Raw genomic sequence first — 16,193 nt, forward strand, 5'->3', positions numbered from 1 at the left:
GGAATTAGCTCAGAATCCATTAGATCTTTGCTATGTTGCACATCTATGTTATGTCTCCTTGGTTGACTCAGCCAAATGATTGGAAAACCGTAATTAAGGGTTATATGAGGGGCCCTGCCAAGATATAAGGAATCTTACTAGGCTTAGGGTAGCCCTCAGTAGATCTATGTTCTACATCATCCTGTACACTGTAGTTTTGACTTCATTTTAAACATAATTGTAGTATTATCAACCCTCTAGTCTATACCTTGATTGCCACTACTTTTTATACCCTGTACTAATCATATTACCCTCAGGGTTTGTTAGCAATCTAAAACCTTTTACACATTGAATACTTGTTTCATTGGTTCGGTTCCATTTAGATTGCTTACTAACATGGTAATTAACAATTTCACCAAAGCAGTATCTGACCAATGCAAAATAAGTACATATATGAACAAATCTCAGACAGAACAGATTACATGACTCCGCAATGGCAACCTTAGATGAACTGTACAAGGATACAAGGATACAAGGATACAAGGATACAAGGATACAAAAGTGATAATTATTTTATTGAATTCACAATAGTTATAATTCTGAAATAATTTAAGGTTACACAATTCTAGTTATTTACAAATGTGTAGGGATAAAATAGAAATGTTTTATAATACTATTTTTGAGGTCCTATAGCATTATGCATTGGCCAGTATTTGAGTGGAAATCTGGGCTCTTATAGTAGGCTGTAAAATTTTCGTTCACAGAGAGAATTGAATGGATTGCTCTTGCTGTGGCAGTAAATTTTGTAGGGTCTAGTGTTTTATCGGATAGCAAACCGGCTAGGTCAGTAATATTTTTGGGATGGAAGTTAAATTTTTCTCTAACTGAGGAGTAGAGTAAACAGTCAGTTAGAACATGAATTTCGTCCTCAATAGGCTTAAGCCCCTTGCTGAAAAAGCAAAAAGTGCACCATCGATGTTCTCTTGGTACTAGGGGGGTTTCGTAACGGCCCCTCTCAATGTAAAGATTGTGGCAGCTAATACGAAACCTTGTTAAGCTTTTCCGAGCATCGGGGATCTTAACCACTCCTAAGTATGTTTCTGGTTCATAATCATGTTTAATTTGATTGTAGAATTCTAATTTAGGTGAGGATGCCTTGGCAGATTTCCAGGTATCCACAAGGTATATACCTTCTATCCATTCTCTTGCTACTCCAAGTCCCCTAAGATATCTGGTAAAAAGGTCCTGCTACTTGCTAGTTATATATAAAATATATTTATGTTTGCTTTAATTGATACTAAATAAAATTGTTGTTTTCTTGAAATTGTTGTTTTCTTGAATACCCTCGATTAACCAGATGAACCGGCGTTGGACAGCTTCCAACTCAAAGATGATTTGCCAACTACCATGAGCAGCAGATGGATTAAACTGTTTGAATCTAAACCTTGCAATTTAAACTCCCTGAAACTGTAAAATTGTACAAAGAAGAGTACATAACAAATGCATTCATCTCTGGTTTATCTTCTTCCACTATCTGGCAGCGTCTCTTAGAAGAAAATACGTTGACTTTGGACCAATCATTTAAAAAAGCGAGGAGTATTGAAATTGCAGTCTTACGGCAGTACTCCCCAGCCTTTTGTTAATGCAATAGACATGACTTCAATTTCAAGCTATTAGAACGATCTCTATCACAGAATGTACAGAATGTACCCTCGGCATCAGGAATACCAGTATATAATGATCAAAATCCTTCTGGTGCTAAACTAGGGCCAGGGGCTCCAGCTACCTGTGTGAATTGTGAATTGTGGAAATGCTGCACACAGTTGTAACATGGCCTGCTCGCAGTGCCACTTGATTAAATTGTAAAAAGCCAGGTTACTTCTAATAAAAGGTATAGTGTCATTCAAGGTGTAGAGGGTCGATAATACTACAATATGGTAACAATTCGAGATTTGGGTTAGAAATTATAAAAATCCCTTTGTGATAGATGTAGCTCATCGACATGTCTAGATCTGCTATTAGTAAAACAAATTTAGTAAAACAATTTTCACTGCACTACTACTTGTTCATCCTCTCTCTCCTAGAATCATCAAAAACCAATACAATAAAACATCTTGTACCTTTTTCGACTCCACGGAGTCCCTGATGGACTTTTGTTAAAAATTGGACCAACCTTTCTTTCTCGAAATGTATCTTAATGTACTTCACTACTTTATTATAATATTAAGATAAAACAAATCATGTGAAGATATTACTACGAAATAGATTTATATTTATTATACCAAATTTATTTTTATTATACCAAATTGTCCATGATATTAAAACTAGCCGTGCTGATGGTTTTAGATTTTTATGTTGTAAGTATTTTAATGTGAAGCGTTTACTTCTCCCCCTCAGCAAGACTATTAGAATAATGATAATAATTGTAAAATGACGTAGTATATTATATAACAGTTAATCTATATGATTAATGATATAGATATAAATGTTGAATGTTGGATGTTGTAGAGCAATTTAAAGAGTATTGGTCCACAGGGGTCTGTAAAAGCCGTACATGCACTTGGGTCCTTATATCCTTATCCTTGTCACTCTCAATTGGATTCAGTTCACGCAAAACATGAACATTTAGACGTACACCATACACATTGACACGATATTTATTAGAAAGCAAAAAGTATAAAATAATACGTGCGTGCGCGGCTTGGGCCGGACTGCATAAGAATTGATGCGTGTAGGAGCTGGAGTACGCTTGTTCATAGATAAATGAAATATTGCATTGTAAATATTTAAAATTGACGATATATTATGATCTAATAGTAAATTTTACAAAGCTAGCTTTGGATTAACTGGGCCGCGCTCAGCCTGTCATTCCGCCAAATCTTTATGTTAATGAACATAATAGCCTGGGGTCCTCAGGTAAGCTTTGGATTTGGGTATAATTGTAATTTATTTTTAAAAAACCACGAATAGTTTTAAATTTACTCTGTCGTACTAACAAGTTAATTCTGTTTTCAAGAATGCGCAGCTTTGGCGGCCAGTTCCCACTGCGAGCTGTTTACTCAAAATGCGCGAACACGTCAACATATAAAAATTTGGCGCCCTACAAACTTCGGTAGAACTTCATTTGCAACTGATTGCTCGTATTTTACTGCGCGCAGCGTTTGCCTTGTGAAGTTCAACACCAAACATATATACTGTTAATATTCATACTTGATACTGCATTTAATCTTTAATTTTTGATGGAAATACGATGTACATTAAATTTCTGGTTTTTAGTATGACTATGCCGTATATATAAAACAGTTTAATGCATAATATAAGTAATACGACTCTTACATCTTATTTAAAACATGTTACGTTGTAAATCAATGTTTGTATGTACATTACTATTGTTCCGTATTGAAGTTGATTCATTCGGTTGCGGTTGCTTTTATTTTTCTTTTAAAATATACTAACCTTTTGCATTGTAATTTACTAAACAAAAAATTGTTTATATGAATTATTCATTATAACTTTGTAATTTTATCGCGCGCGTCTTTATATTGTATATGTTGTAAGTTTTAGTTATTGATAATTTTAAAATTAAAACTCACAATGATATCACAAATAAATTGATTGCAATCACAAAGTTTTAATTTCACCAAGTCATTAGCCCAGAATCATAATATATAAATGATAAAATAAACTTATACTTTCATTACACTTATTAAAATGTAACACTAAAAGCACGTATCGCGCAAAATATTTGATTAATATTAGTGCCACCTATTTAAGTATGAAGAAACATAAATTTCGAATTAATAATCTGGAATCCCATATTTTCGGTATTTGGATTTGTGATTACATTCGTTTAATGTTTTAAAAAAATTCTTAAATTGGTAAATAAACATAAAAATTGTCAAATAATGCGCGGCTCAAAAAATAAATTCTATTTTTTTGATATTTGAATTCCTCCGCAAGCGTTACGTTACCAAGGGTTATTGTTGTAATGTTTAATCTATGTTCTATTCCTTGTAGTGTTCCGTTTGTGGTTGAAATTGGACCGGTCTGTTTGTTCACGATTTCGCAACGGAATATGGTAGTACTATCTAAGACCCTTACGATCATATTGTTGCCAACTTTGTTTCGCTGCCATACTGTACTATATTATTGGAATGAATGGAGACTTAACTCAAAGCGTGTGTAGGCCCGCTCTGCGTTCCCACAGGGATGCCCGATAAATAAAGATTTTTCACATTGTCCATTCGTGAACTGCAATCGTACGGTATGTGTGCTCTTTTGTACAACTTTAATACTCTCATGCCATGAATATTTGTGCACAAAAAAATTGTTAGAAATTCGAACTTACTTTTTACTGTCGTAATCTGTTAATTTAATCTAACCGTCCTCACTTTCAGATTGCTATAAACTTGTCTAAATAGAAACGTTTCTCGGGTCAACTTCACGCTAGATAACTGCATTCTTCGCCTAGAAGTGCATGGCAACCAAACAAAAAGTAAGTAAAATATCCTATACATATCCCGCTTTGCTTTTCAAACATTTTGTATGCGAATAACTGCTTGAATTGCAGGAATTCATGTCAACTACATTTGCTATGTTACTGTCCAGTGTTAACATCGCAGTGTTAACATCGTACTGCATGGTCTAATTTATGTCCTCTTACTACATAATATATTATGAGTTAATTGTGTTTGTTTTCAGGTTGCCATAGTGTTGAAATTATCGACAAGCTTCTTAAGAATGTCCATGATCGAGCATCTTGGGAAAACCAAAAGGTACTAGAGACGTGCAAAATTCTCTGACAAATCTGACAAAACTGCCATTGACCTGCTATCCGGTTGGTATTGTCGCCTCTGTTCCCTAAGTAAACGGTGCAAACGGCGATATCAAGAATTGACTGAGTCAGGTACGGTCTATGCTTTTTGTATAAAGTTTATGTAACGTATTTACTAAGCCACCATCTTTTGTCTGGATTCTGATTACCAATTAAGGCATTTAAAAATATACTGACTAAATTTTACAGCTGTATGGTAAATTTTGTTCTTAAAATTTTATTTATGAAAGTTCACATTTTTGCATCCTGTCGCTCTCTGACAGTTGCAAACATAAATGCAAAACGCATGTTGACTATTTTATTTTCTCAGGAGAACCCTGTCGGCTAAAACGTGGTCCAGGAAAGCCTGCTAATAAAGATCCCCGCACACCTCTCCTGAACCTGATGAAGGGATACTTCATACTAACAAGATGTCAAGCATTGCCGCCTTCAGTGTTCAGGTCAGTTTTAGATTGAAGACTGCAGCACTTTTCGTTTTAAATTGGTAACAATTAAACTTGAGATGGTCGAGGAGCTCTGCTCATATTAGAAATAGACTGAAATAGATCTCTAGTAGCAGAGAGTAGCTGAGTGTGCACTTCAATGTCCACAATTTTTAACCACACCGGGTCTTTCATTAGATCATTCCAAACCAAAATCATCTAGGTACCCATTTTGTATCGCTAGTCCCAGTCCTACAGGGCGAAATTTCTAAATTGCCCTCAGGCGCAAATTTGGGATTTAGAAAAGACAATTTTTTTGAGAAAAGACAATTTTATTATTTATCACCAATTCAATACATAATCAATAAATATATATCCGAATAAATTTGATTCAAAATTAAATGATACAAGTATGCTAGCAGCTAGCGCGCTTGTATTTGGTAAATATTCACGCTGCTAAAAATGGGTTTTACCACACCGCCACTCTCATTAGCACAGTTGGTGAACGGACTCAGGCGCTGTTAAGCTTTTATGAGCCCTGGTTGACTGCTGAGAGTGGCGACGGGTCAGAAATTAATTTTATTTTAGTTTAACCTTTATGTATCTCGGCTTCTAAACGACTTAGAGACTTGAATATTGGCTTAAAATAACCGCAATAGCCTCATTTATATACAAGTTATGAAGCAATATATAAGGTCTGAAGTGCCTAGTTTTAAAGATATTCACGAAAAACTGTCTTTTAGCTCTTCGCAGCCTGAATAACCGGATTATTTTTATATCTCTAGCTAGAAAGGTCGTAAAAACTTCTCCAATATTGATAAATATTCGCGATGAGCACATTTATGTAAGACTTGTGAATCATTATATGCTCTAAAATGCTTATTTGTAGAGATATTGGCAAAAATCGGTAATTTTGGGTACACCAATACAAATTTGGTAATTCGTTTTGTCTTTTTGTTGCAAATTTTCAGGTTGCAATTTTCAAGATGCGGTTTGTGGCTATCGATAGGGCTTTAAATATACTATTGTATGGTTTTGATACAATCCTTCAGCACCTGACATAGGCAATAGGGGTCACAAACCGTCACAAAACCTGAAATGTCAGGAACTGGCCAGTGGCCGAGATAAATATTTGATAATTACTTGGACTCTTGACTCACATACATTTTTTCAACGGTTAGTTAGACATCTGAAACCAGTATTGAACGTGGAGTAAAACTTCTCATCCATTAGTAGCACAGGTGATGTGCCCCAGATTCCCAGAACCTCACGCCTAAGTGACAGTGGGCCCTATCGATCATGAGCCACAAATCACAATGACTTTGGGCCTCAGAGACAAGGGCATTTGTACTCTTGGCTTAAATTGGCTCTTCGTTAGTATCATCAATCAGGTTTCTAACTTCTATATCATCTGCCTGTCCAGTTGCAGTGTCCATCCGTCTCTTTGAGATTCATTACTACTTAAGTTCAGTCATTTAGTATCTGTTCAACTGTAGGTGTAATGAGGGACTTCAGTCCAGCAATATCTCTAGATTTAGCAATAACTGGGTTCGCTACTTTTAAGGTAATTGCGTTCAGCAAGCAAGTTTGTAAGTTTTCAGTCCTACTGCCCCAAAGTATTGGCCCCCAGAGCACTGCGGTAATGCTGGAGCACTGGTAGTGCACATGGAATGCTGATTTTTTGCTTAACATAGCTCATTTTAAAGTTCCTTTTGCAGCAGTCTTCCCTATCATAATTCATACTGGCATAAAAACAGATTCACCTCATTTATCTCTAAATATAATCTTGAACCTGGGCGCTACAGGTTATCGAATGTCCACCAACCTCGTGCCCCAATTATTGTCAGCCCCAGGACCTCTGGCACCTGCAACTTTGAGTCCCAGAACTCTAGTAGGAGTAGAATTTGAATTAAAATATCGTCAAACTGTTATTGTTCTAGAATGTGTACTCAACCGTAATCAATATTAGGAAAGCCCTAGCAGATTACTATATATACGTAATATGCTAAGTCAAACATTTTACAAGTTTTCGAATCAAGTAAACTATCCAAGCTGTATCAGTTGCAGGCGGTACACGTTATAATAACCAGACCTCGATTTGCCGCTCATAAATATCGCATGTTCGTGAGTTTAGGTGTACAGTGTACACTGCACTGTGCAATGTATAGTGTAAATTGTATACTGGTAGTTGGATAATATCCGGTTGAAAGATACAAGGACAAATGGAACAGGAAGTTAGGTATGTAAAATTTTGGCGGGAACATTTGAGCATGAGGCATCTGGTTCGCAGTTGGGAAGAAGCTGCTGAATTTAGACTCTTGACCTGCTATTTTATTTGATTCTTCAGGGAAATTATTCCGACTGAAAGTTTGCCTGCATCACTTTGAGTAGGTTCTGTACTGTATCTCTAAATTTAAAGAGGTTGAATGTTGAGAGTTGCCATGTCGGTCGTTTTTTCCGAAGGCTCGTTGGCAGCAGAAGTACCCTCAGTGCGCCTGTAAGATCCCCGATCTGGACGGCTCTCACCACCTGGATATTTGCCGTCCTTCTTCCGAGTATCTTTATCTTTGGAGGGTTTTACACGCTTAGTTCCCACCAGATGAACAAGAGTGCATTGTTCTTTAAAACACTGCTTGTGTCGAACCAAGTTTTTGCTCTGGGTGGTAGAGCTGACACCCTGATCCTAAAGTACAGCCCCCATTAGAATCAGTGCTGAAACGTGTAAACTTTTTACAGCGGCTTAGGATGAAGCTTGCTGCATGTAGTTTTACCCTGGTGGAGAGTCCGTCCACTTATTCCGTGAGGGCATATCCCCATTGTGTAGTCAACACATCCGTTGCTTGTTGCTGCATGATGCATCCAGTTTCTTAGATAGTTCATCTGCGTCGATATCCATCTGTTTATTTTCATTAGGATCGGAGTTGCCGTCTGTGTCCACCAGCTGTTGAGATCCTCTCTGTCTTTCGATGATTTAAAAAAAGCAGACATGAATTAAAACCGATAATTCACGTTTCAGTATATATACCAGAAGTGTGGTTGTATATAAACAGCTGATAAACTCTCGTACTTGTGATTGCATGTCTCGTATCACTCCATTGCATGCTCGGCTCACAATTTAGCAACAAATAACTGATAAGCGAGCACTTAAGAATACAACCAAACAAATGTGTAATGAATTTGGTTTTCCTTTCATTCATTCTAAGTTCCACTGTAGTGGTAACTCTTGCATCAGCTTCTCTACCTCTTTTACAGAATTCGCTATTAGAGCAATCTCATCCGCAAAAACTGTGTCCGATATATTCTCTGCCTTAACTCTCCCACTCCTATAAGGCTTTATGGTAAATCCTATTTCAGGGTGCTTGCTTAAGGCTTGTCTCCTGCAATAGTCGAGGGCTATTACAATGAACAGCTATGGTGCTAAGATCTGCAAGATCTCAAAGTGGTCGTTACTTGACTTAGTTGTAAAGTGTAAACAATCGATTTGTAGTTGAACTTCTACTAAAACGTTCATCAACGCGGGGTGCTAGCGCCAACTCGGGGCCTAAGCCCCTCTAAGTCCGGAAGCCCCTCAAAAGTTCGGTCAGAGGCCCTAGTTTGCTATGTACTAAATCAAATTTCACAAAATAACCAGGGTGAGTTAACATCTGTTTCAACTAGCAAATTTTCGGCAGTTTTCGTGCTAAAAAGACACAATTTTCAACAACCAAAAATCAAATTGATATTTCGCGCGTCCGCGCGCGCACACTGCACCACCACGTAATCAATTATAAAATTTTATCATGTAATTATTTGAGAACTTAGGCCTTTGTTTGGCTGGTGTGAAAAGGTGTACCCCGCCCCACGGACGTCCGGATTTTCAGAAACCACCCCTCCCCCCTCGGCATCCCCCTGTCCGGAATTCCAAATCCAACCCCTCTATATCATGTATGCAAGACGTACTAAGTAGATGGCTGATGGCCCCATAGATATATAATTGTGATCATAAATTAACAGAGTTTAATATTTCAGGACCCGATCGACGATATATAAAGTGAAGAGTTACAAGTTCTACAAGACTTATCTGTTCACCGGTTTATCAACTCATGATTTGGAAAAACTTAATTCATGAACTCGAGACTCTAAGTTACTGAGTTATATTATTATTTCGTGTATTGCCGGGAAGGCTGTTAATTTAGGATAGAGTTTTTGTGGCACTTATCTCAGTTTGTTCTTTTGTAGTTGTTCTCACACAGCTGAGTAAAAGTTTTAAAACTTGAGAGCAGTGTTTATAATTCAATTTATTATTAATTAGAATTAATTGGAGCATGGAACAACTACACCCTTTGAAGCCTGGAAAATACGGTAGATCTAGTTAAGACTCAACAGTCAATACATGCTATGTGGGGGAGAAGATGGACGAACTTTTTCAAAAATTAAAAAAGAGATGACTGCCGGTATTGAACCGTGCACCTTACCCATCGGGTATTCTTAAATTAGTCACTTGTGCTTATCTAGCTTTTGAGTTTCAAGATCTTGTTTGGTATTTATAATAATAATATGTCATGACTAAAAGTGCGAGATCTCTTTTAAAGATTCCATCTGTGTTTGATGTTTACAACTGTCCAATGTTTTTAAGGTATTAAAAACGAAGCCGCGAATTAGTATCAACATTGCCAAGTTTAAATTTGCAAAGCTAGTCTTAACTGTCGTTGTTAGTTAAATTTTAAGATATTTGGTTAGTTAAATTTTGATGTTATACTTACTCCTTACTGTCACCAAGATGCAGTTAGACCTAACCAGAAAGGCCTAAAGTAGGAGTTAGGCTTAACTGCATCTTGGTGTAACATTTGTTATCTGTCATCTGTAAAGTTGTAATACTAATATTGTACTATCTTGATGTTTCCTCCTAATTGTGGCTTACATACGGAATGGCATACGTTTCTGACCACGAATCACACTTGACAATACTTCTTTAGTGCCAATAATTGTACGTGTTTGAAGTCTTGATTTCATTTCATTAGGACCTCTAGTGTTGATCGGATGACTGAATTTTATGTTTTATTTCTCCTTGATACTATATTTCAAAATCATGTAAGGTACATAAACTGGGACACTCACATATCCCACATAAATGAGGATCGCCAAGGAATGAAAAACTAAATCTAATATAGACTATATCATAGAATTATAATAATGCTACATGCGACACGCTCTCAAATTGCTAATGAGCGGACTAATCATTATTATATTTGGGCACGCGCTTAGTAACCATAGAAACGCGCTCGATCCAATTTATTTTAATTCCAGTATATTGCGACGAGTGTTTACATCACTAAATTAGCTGTAACTTTGTGTGATTATCTGCGATCTTGCTAATTTTAAGGCGCTGTGGCTAAAATCATCCACCGAACCAACAGGCTAAATTTCAGAAAGATCGCACCCAGCGCCCATTTCGACCTCACGAGTAATCAGCTCGCGGTGGGTTATTGATTTATACATAATATTGAATGAACTATATCTTTAACCTAATTTTCAAGACAGTTTCTCAGCTACATTATTGAAAAAGGTACTTGACAGATGTTACTCGTCTAAATTTCTTCGAAGTAGCGCGCGCCGCTTTCTTCTCGATGGCAAGTGCTACGAAGTAGCGCGCGCCGGGCCAGACCATTAACAATGGTCAAAGAAGGTACTCGCTACCCTCATTATTGGCATTGCAGTGTTGGCCTTGCTCTATTCAGATCACTCTTGCTTGCAGTAGCGCGCGACCGCCGAAGGCAAGCTAACTATATTACTTGTGAAACAAGCGCGTCATGAAGTACGCATATATTCATGGCTAGGTGACTGGTGAATTGTTGGCCTTAATTGACGATGTCAATTCATCGCAGCTCGGCGCGGCACAGTAGCGCATCTCACCGATCTAGCGAGAGAAGCCTAATTGAGTGCGCGGCGCGGCACAGTAACCAGTAACACATTGCGCTACAAGTGTTGGCCTATACTATACAAACGACCACAATTTTCTCCAAAAATATAAAGCTACTGAAATTTTAACTCTAGAAACTTGTAAATGTGACATGTAATATATATAGAGAAAAACAAACAAAGCGCGAGCGCCGCGCACATGAGGGTCTATTTATTGCTTTAATCAGAGCCCTCTTGCTTTCACGTAGCCATGAATATACGCGTACTGCGTGATGCGCTTGTTTCACGACTAATATAGGCTCTGGTTAGAGCAATTCTCGCTCGCAGTAGTGCGCGACTGTCGAATCAAAGGCGTCTACACAGTATGTGTCGACTGATCATTGCTATGTAAAGTTTATTTACATTTGGCGCATGCCACCGGCTCCATGTTGCTACTTGAGTCGTAGCAATTTTTCGACAGAAATTTGTCAGGAGATTGATTGTCATTTTGGTTACGAATATTTTGGAGATATATGAGAATGCCAGTTCTGTCCCTTACTTCCCTTACCTCCCGCGACCCGCATGTGTATCAATACTCATCATTGCTTGTCTGAACTTGGCTTTGCAGTGCTCTACGTATCTCGTTGCTACTTTCACACTTTGCAAATTCTTGCCTTGCACTGTGCATCGGTTTTAATACTTTCAACACTACTATATAACAAATAATTTGAGAACTGAAGAAGACGTAGTTACGTGGAATGATTATTTCAATTCAATAAAGTTTCTAGCCTAAAGTCTGCTGCTTCAATTTGTTCGCAAGTGATTTCTCTCCGTGGAGACAGAGGTGCGAGAAAAAACATTGTTGATATAAACAGTCTAGATCTTAACTTGGAGCCACAAGGCTAAGGGTAAAAATTTTTTGATTGTTAAGGGAATTTTTTGAATTCTTAAAGGGTTGATTTTATATAGGGTCATTGCTATATTATGTGTATATTGTTTGAATAATTTATAAAATTATTTGTTCGCAAGTTAAGAGTCTAAAGAGAAATTTTCATATTATATAATACTAGAAAGCCCGTGGTTACAGGGAGGAAGCTAGTAGGTTTCTATTTTTTTGGTAGTCAGTTTTTATAGCATCAACAAATATCCATCACAACCAAAGATACAGCCAATTAAAATATAGCTCGCACTGAACACCACGTAATAACAAAAAAACTGATCAAAATGCCCCTCTCAAATCCTTGCACGTGCAAGTGCACTTTTAACACCGTTACCATGGTTACTACGCAACTTCCTATTTTTCATTTAATTTGCACGTGGGCGGTCGTACAGACATTCTACATCAGAAATAATTCTCTGAATTATAGTAGAGATTGGTAGCAGTGGACAATTTCCGTTACCTCTGTATTGTGCTCTGCCAATTGCAACACTTGAATTAATTTATTGTATATATACTGTTTGACACATTTCTCCGTTTTGATCACGGAAAAGTGTTGTACCAAGCCTATTGAAAAATCTTGGTACTATCAGTTTTCAGTTTTTTTTCAAAAAAATCCAGAGCAAATTTCTTGGAAGATTGTCTTTTTCTTCTTATTGTAGATTATTCTAGCTGCTGAATATATTGTTACCGAATCAATCATATTATTATATGTAAAATATACACATTTGGATTACCGGGAACATTCTTGAGATCCATTGCAACACATTCGTTGATCACCTTTCCTCTTAGGAGGCCCACCGCTGGTCTTGGTTTGGGTTTCTTGTACATCAGACATATTTTACAACTGCTGGGTACCTCATCAATTGCTTTCATGTATTCAGGTCTCTTAAATCCTGCAGTTTTTAGCAATGCTTTCAGTTTATCACTAGGAGGGTGTGAGAATTGTTTGTGGATTTTTTCCACTTTCCTTCTAATCTCTGTTTCGTCATTAACAAACCTTCTTCACTGATTGCAATCACCATATATGGGGTGTTTCGATCTGACGGCCCAATGGTTATTTTGACTATAAATATTTGAACTAAATATGAATTAATTGTGGGTATAAAATAAAATGTTGTTTTATTAAACCATTTTGTTTTATTAATTTGGCTGAACCAACACATAGCAGGAGCCACATACACGTTAGGCCATCTTGGTAAGGACTCTAACAACATTGACTAATTAAACAAGGTCAAGGTGAAGCTATGATGTATGTGTAAAGTGGGTGATATAAAGTAAAACAAAATTTTAAGTAAAACAAAATTTAAATTTTATTGCCATATTACAATGAATAATAATATCATAATAAAAATTGTTAAACTTAACTATAAAATGGCTGGAAATGGCATATTATCTTATATTTATTTTAAGGATTGTAACTAAAATAAATGAAATGTTCTTGAAGCTCTTCATGTTTAAAATTAAAACACATCCTTCATATTTTTTTTAAAATTTGAAAATTCAATTAATTATTATATATATAAATCAAGCGTTACATTTCAGCCATGCAAAATTACAATGACATATTTTGATATACTAATTGATAAATGGAACTGCAATATAAGTTGCTTAATGTTTGGCCGGATGACAACTAACTAAAAGAGAAAAATAAACTTGATTACATAATAATTAATTCGGCTGAACCAACACATAGCAAGAGCCACATTAACGTTGGGGCCGTCTAAAAACATATTATGGAGCCATGATTTTATAACATATGATCAAATACAACATAGGGAATATTTTTTATTAACGACTTAAACATTTCATTTTATTCAGGTTCTGTAGGATGGATGCCAAAACATTATCTAAGAAAAGACAATGTGCAGTCTGCTGGAAAGTTTTTGCTTCGAACAGTAGCCTTCAAGTACACATGCGGGTTCATACAAAAGAGAAACCCTATGTGTGCCACTTGTGTGGTAACAGTTTCACTCAAAAAAGTTCATTAAATACCCACTTGATTCTTCACTCTGGAGAAAAGAACTTTCACTGTTCTTATTGTGGTAAGCAATTTGCACTAAAGATATACAAGACCACCCATGAGAAAAGTTGCAAAGCCAAACCAGAGGCTGCAGCAGGAGAGCCATCAAATCACGCAAGAGGCAAATACAGTGGAAACATACCTCAAGTTTTTTCAAGTCCTATGCCAAATTTGAATCAGAACAAATTTCAAAGTCCACCGATCTCCATTTCAAATTTTACCTCTGAAAATCTCAAATCACTTTCCTCTGCTGCTGATATATCAAACTCAAACTCTTACAATGTCTCTTCTCTGCCACGAGGCTACACTCAACAGGCTGGCCCTGTTCACATCAACTTGATGGATCTCAATACTGCTCACTACCAAAGTAGGCCCCATCATGTTAAGGACGAGCCCCAAGCTTCTGATCAGCACACCCTCTTGAATTTGGATGATTTTGCCCAGAGAAATAAAAATAAGAATGAGAAGCCTTTTCAGTGTAAGCTTTGTGGTCAAATGTATTCGCAAAAGAGTAGCTTTAAAACACACCTGATCCTTCACAGTGGCATAAAGAACTTCAAATGTGATTGGTGTGACAAAAGGTTTGCCTTGAAACTGTACAAAACCTCTCATGAGAAGAGCTGCAGAAAGAAACACACTCCTGGAATTGCGATTCCAGTTCAAATACCGTGCTCGTCTTATACCAGCATACTGACTGAATTGCAGACCATGCCAAGCAAAGTCACAGTTACAGGGAAGGAACAGGATGATGTAGCACAGGTCAGCGCTACTGTAACAAGTGCTCCAATAGGTGATACCACTACTACAGGCCAGACTCAAGCTGTTTCCACAGCTTACATAGATGAGGTAGAACAACTCATAACTTCATAACTTGTAAGATTACACTTGATAACTATGCTGCTCCAAAATTTATCTTTTAGGCTGCTATGTTGTTCAATCTCCCATCTTGCAGAGTGATTAAGTTTTGAAAAGTGTTGAAAAGTGTTGAAAAGTTATAATTTCGTGATCTTCGTTTTAACGAACGGGTTATAATATTGCTTACGAATGTTCATTTTTTATGAAACTTGATAAAACTTATTCTTGAATGATTTATGAAAGGAACTTTGTTTTTTCAATCTGCTTCAACATCAAAGGAACGAACTTCGACAACTGAAAAACGTTTTTATATTATGCAATGTTTTCAGTACATTATTCATTTTATGGGGAGTGTTCGAAATTGAAAATTTTATTCAAGGGCTGTTCTGTCTTTTTTATTGGGTCATCTTGAAAGAGGTCTGTTATCTTTTGGTTTATTGCATTGGCCTGTATTTATGTCTGGAGTAGGAATTTGACATTTCTCCAATCTTAATATTTAAATGTGTTGACTGTTTGCTGAAAATTGAATAGATCTAATTTGAAATCAATAGAAATTTGATATAATATTAATTTAAATGTTCATGAACAGTGGATACACAGTTTATATCATGCACACAAAGTGAAATCATTTACAGTGTAGAAAATCATAAATATATTAAATATTCATACATTGTATTATTAAAGCCCAGGTGTCCGAGGTGTTACCAAGGTGTTACCAAGGTGTTACCAAAGGTGTTACCAAAGGTGTTATTAACTATTGTTGAGAATCTTCATACATCATTGTGATACATTTTCTACTGTGAATCATTTAGCACTATAAAGCACTACAGTACTATATAATACTATAATATATAGTACCATAGTAGTATAGACACTAGACAGTTACAGTACTATAACTGTCTTTCTAGTGCTATGATATAGTCCAGTAAGGGATCGTTCAGATATGTTAGCTACATTATGGCAATTTTAGACACCTCAGCTCTATTCCCTCCGTAAGCCATTTTACACACAGTTATTATTAAATACTCTAGCGTAAGATTATCCCTATCGCATCCCCCTAGGATGGCTTAAATCATACAGTAAAACCCTGATTAACCGCTGGTTATTCCAACCCCATTGCCCATTTAATTCTCAACTTTTGGTCAAACGGGTATGTACATTGATGGGGGTTCCCCCCCCCCCCCCCCCCTTTGACGCCCTTATCAAGTTAGAAAAAAACATGTTTCCAATTTCCATGCTTAAAAAGTATGATCCCTCAATAAGACA

General features: G+C 36.6%; 1 protein-coding gene and 1 long non-coding RNA gene across 2 annotated transcripts in view; both read left to right on the forward strand.

Annotated features, from left to right (window-relative positions):
• Positions 1–3,986: 3,986 nt before the first annotated feature.
• LOC134816617 (uncharacterized) lies at positions 3,987–10,263 on the forward strand. Its single transcript, XR_010160427.1, has 5 exons — positions 3,987–4,243; positions 4,377–4,474; positions 4,681–4,885; positions 5,124–5,253; positions 9,244–10,263. It is a non-coding gene; the product is annotated as an uncharacterized LOC134816617 (long non-coding RNA).
• A 1,561-nt stretch (positions 10,264–11,824) lies between these two features.
• LOC134817190 (uncharacterized) overlaps positions 11,825–16,193 on the forward strand; it is a 43,390-nt gene continuing 39,021 nt past the window's right edge. The window contains exon 1 of the mRNA XM_063826331.1: positions 11,825–11,842. The gene's annotated coding sequence lies outside the window, so the exon portion shown is untranslated. The remainder of the gene's footprint in view (positions 11,843–16,193) is intronic.

Source organism: Bolinopsis microptera, chromosome 6 (assembly GCF_026151205.1).
Source record: "Bolinopsis microptera isolate Bmic1 chromosome 6, MBARI_Bmic_1.0, whole genome shotgun sequence".
Taxonomy (NCBI): Eukaryota; Metazoa; Ctenophora; class Tentaculata; order Lobata; family Bolinopsidae; genus Bolinopsis; species Bolinopsis microptera.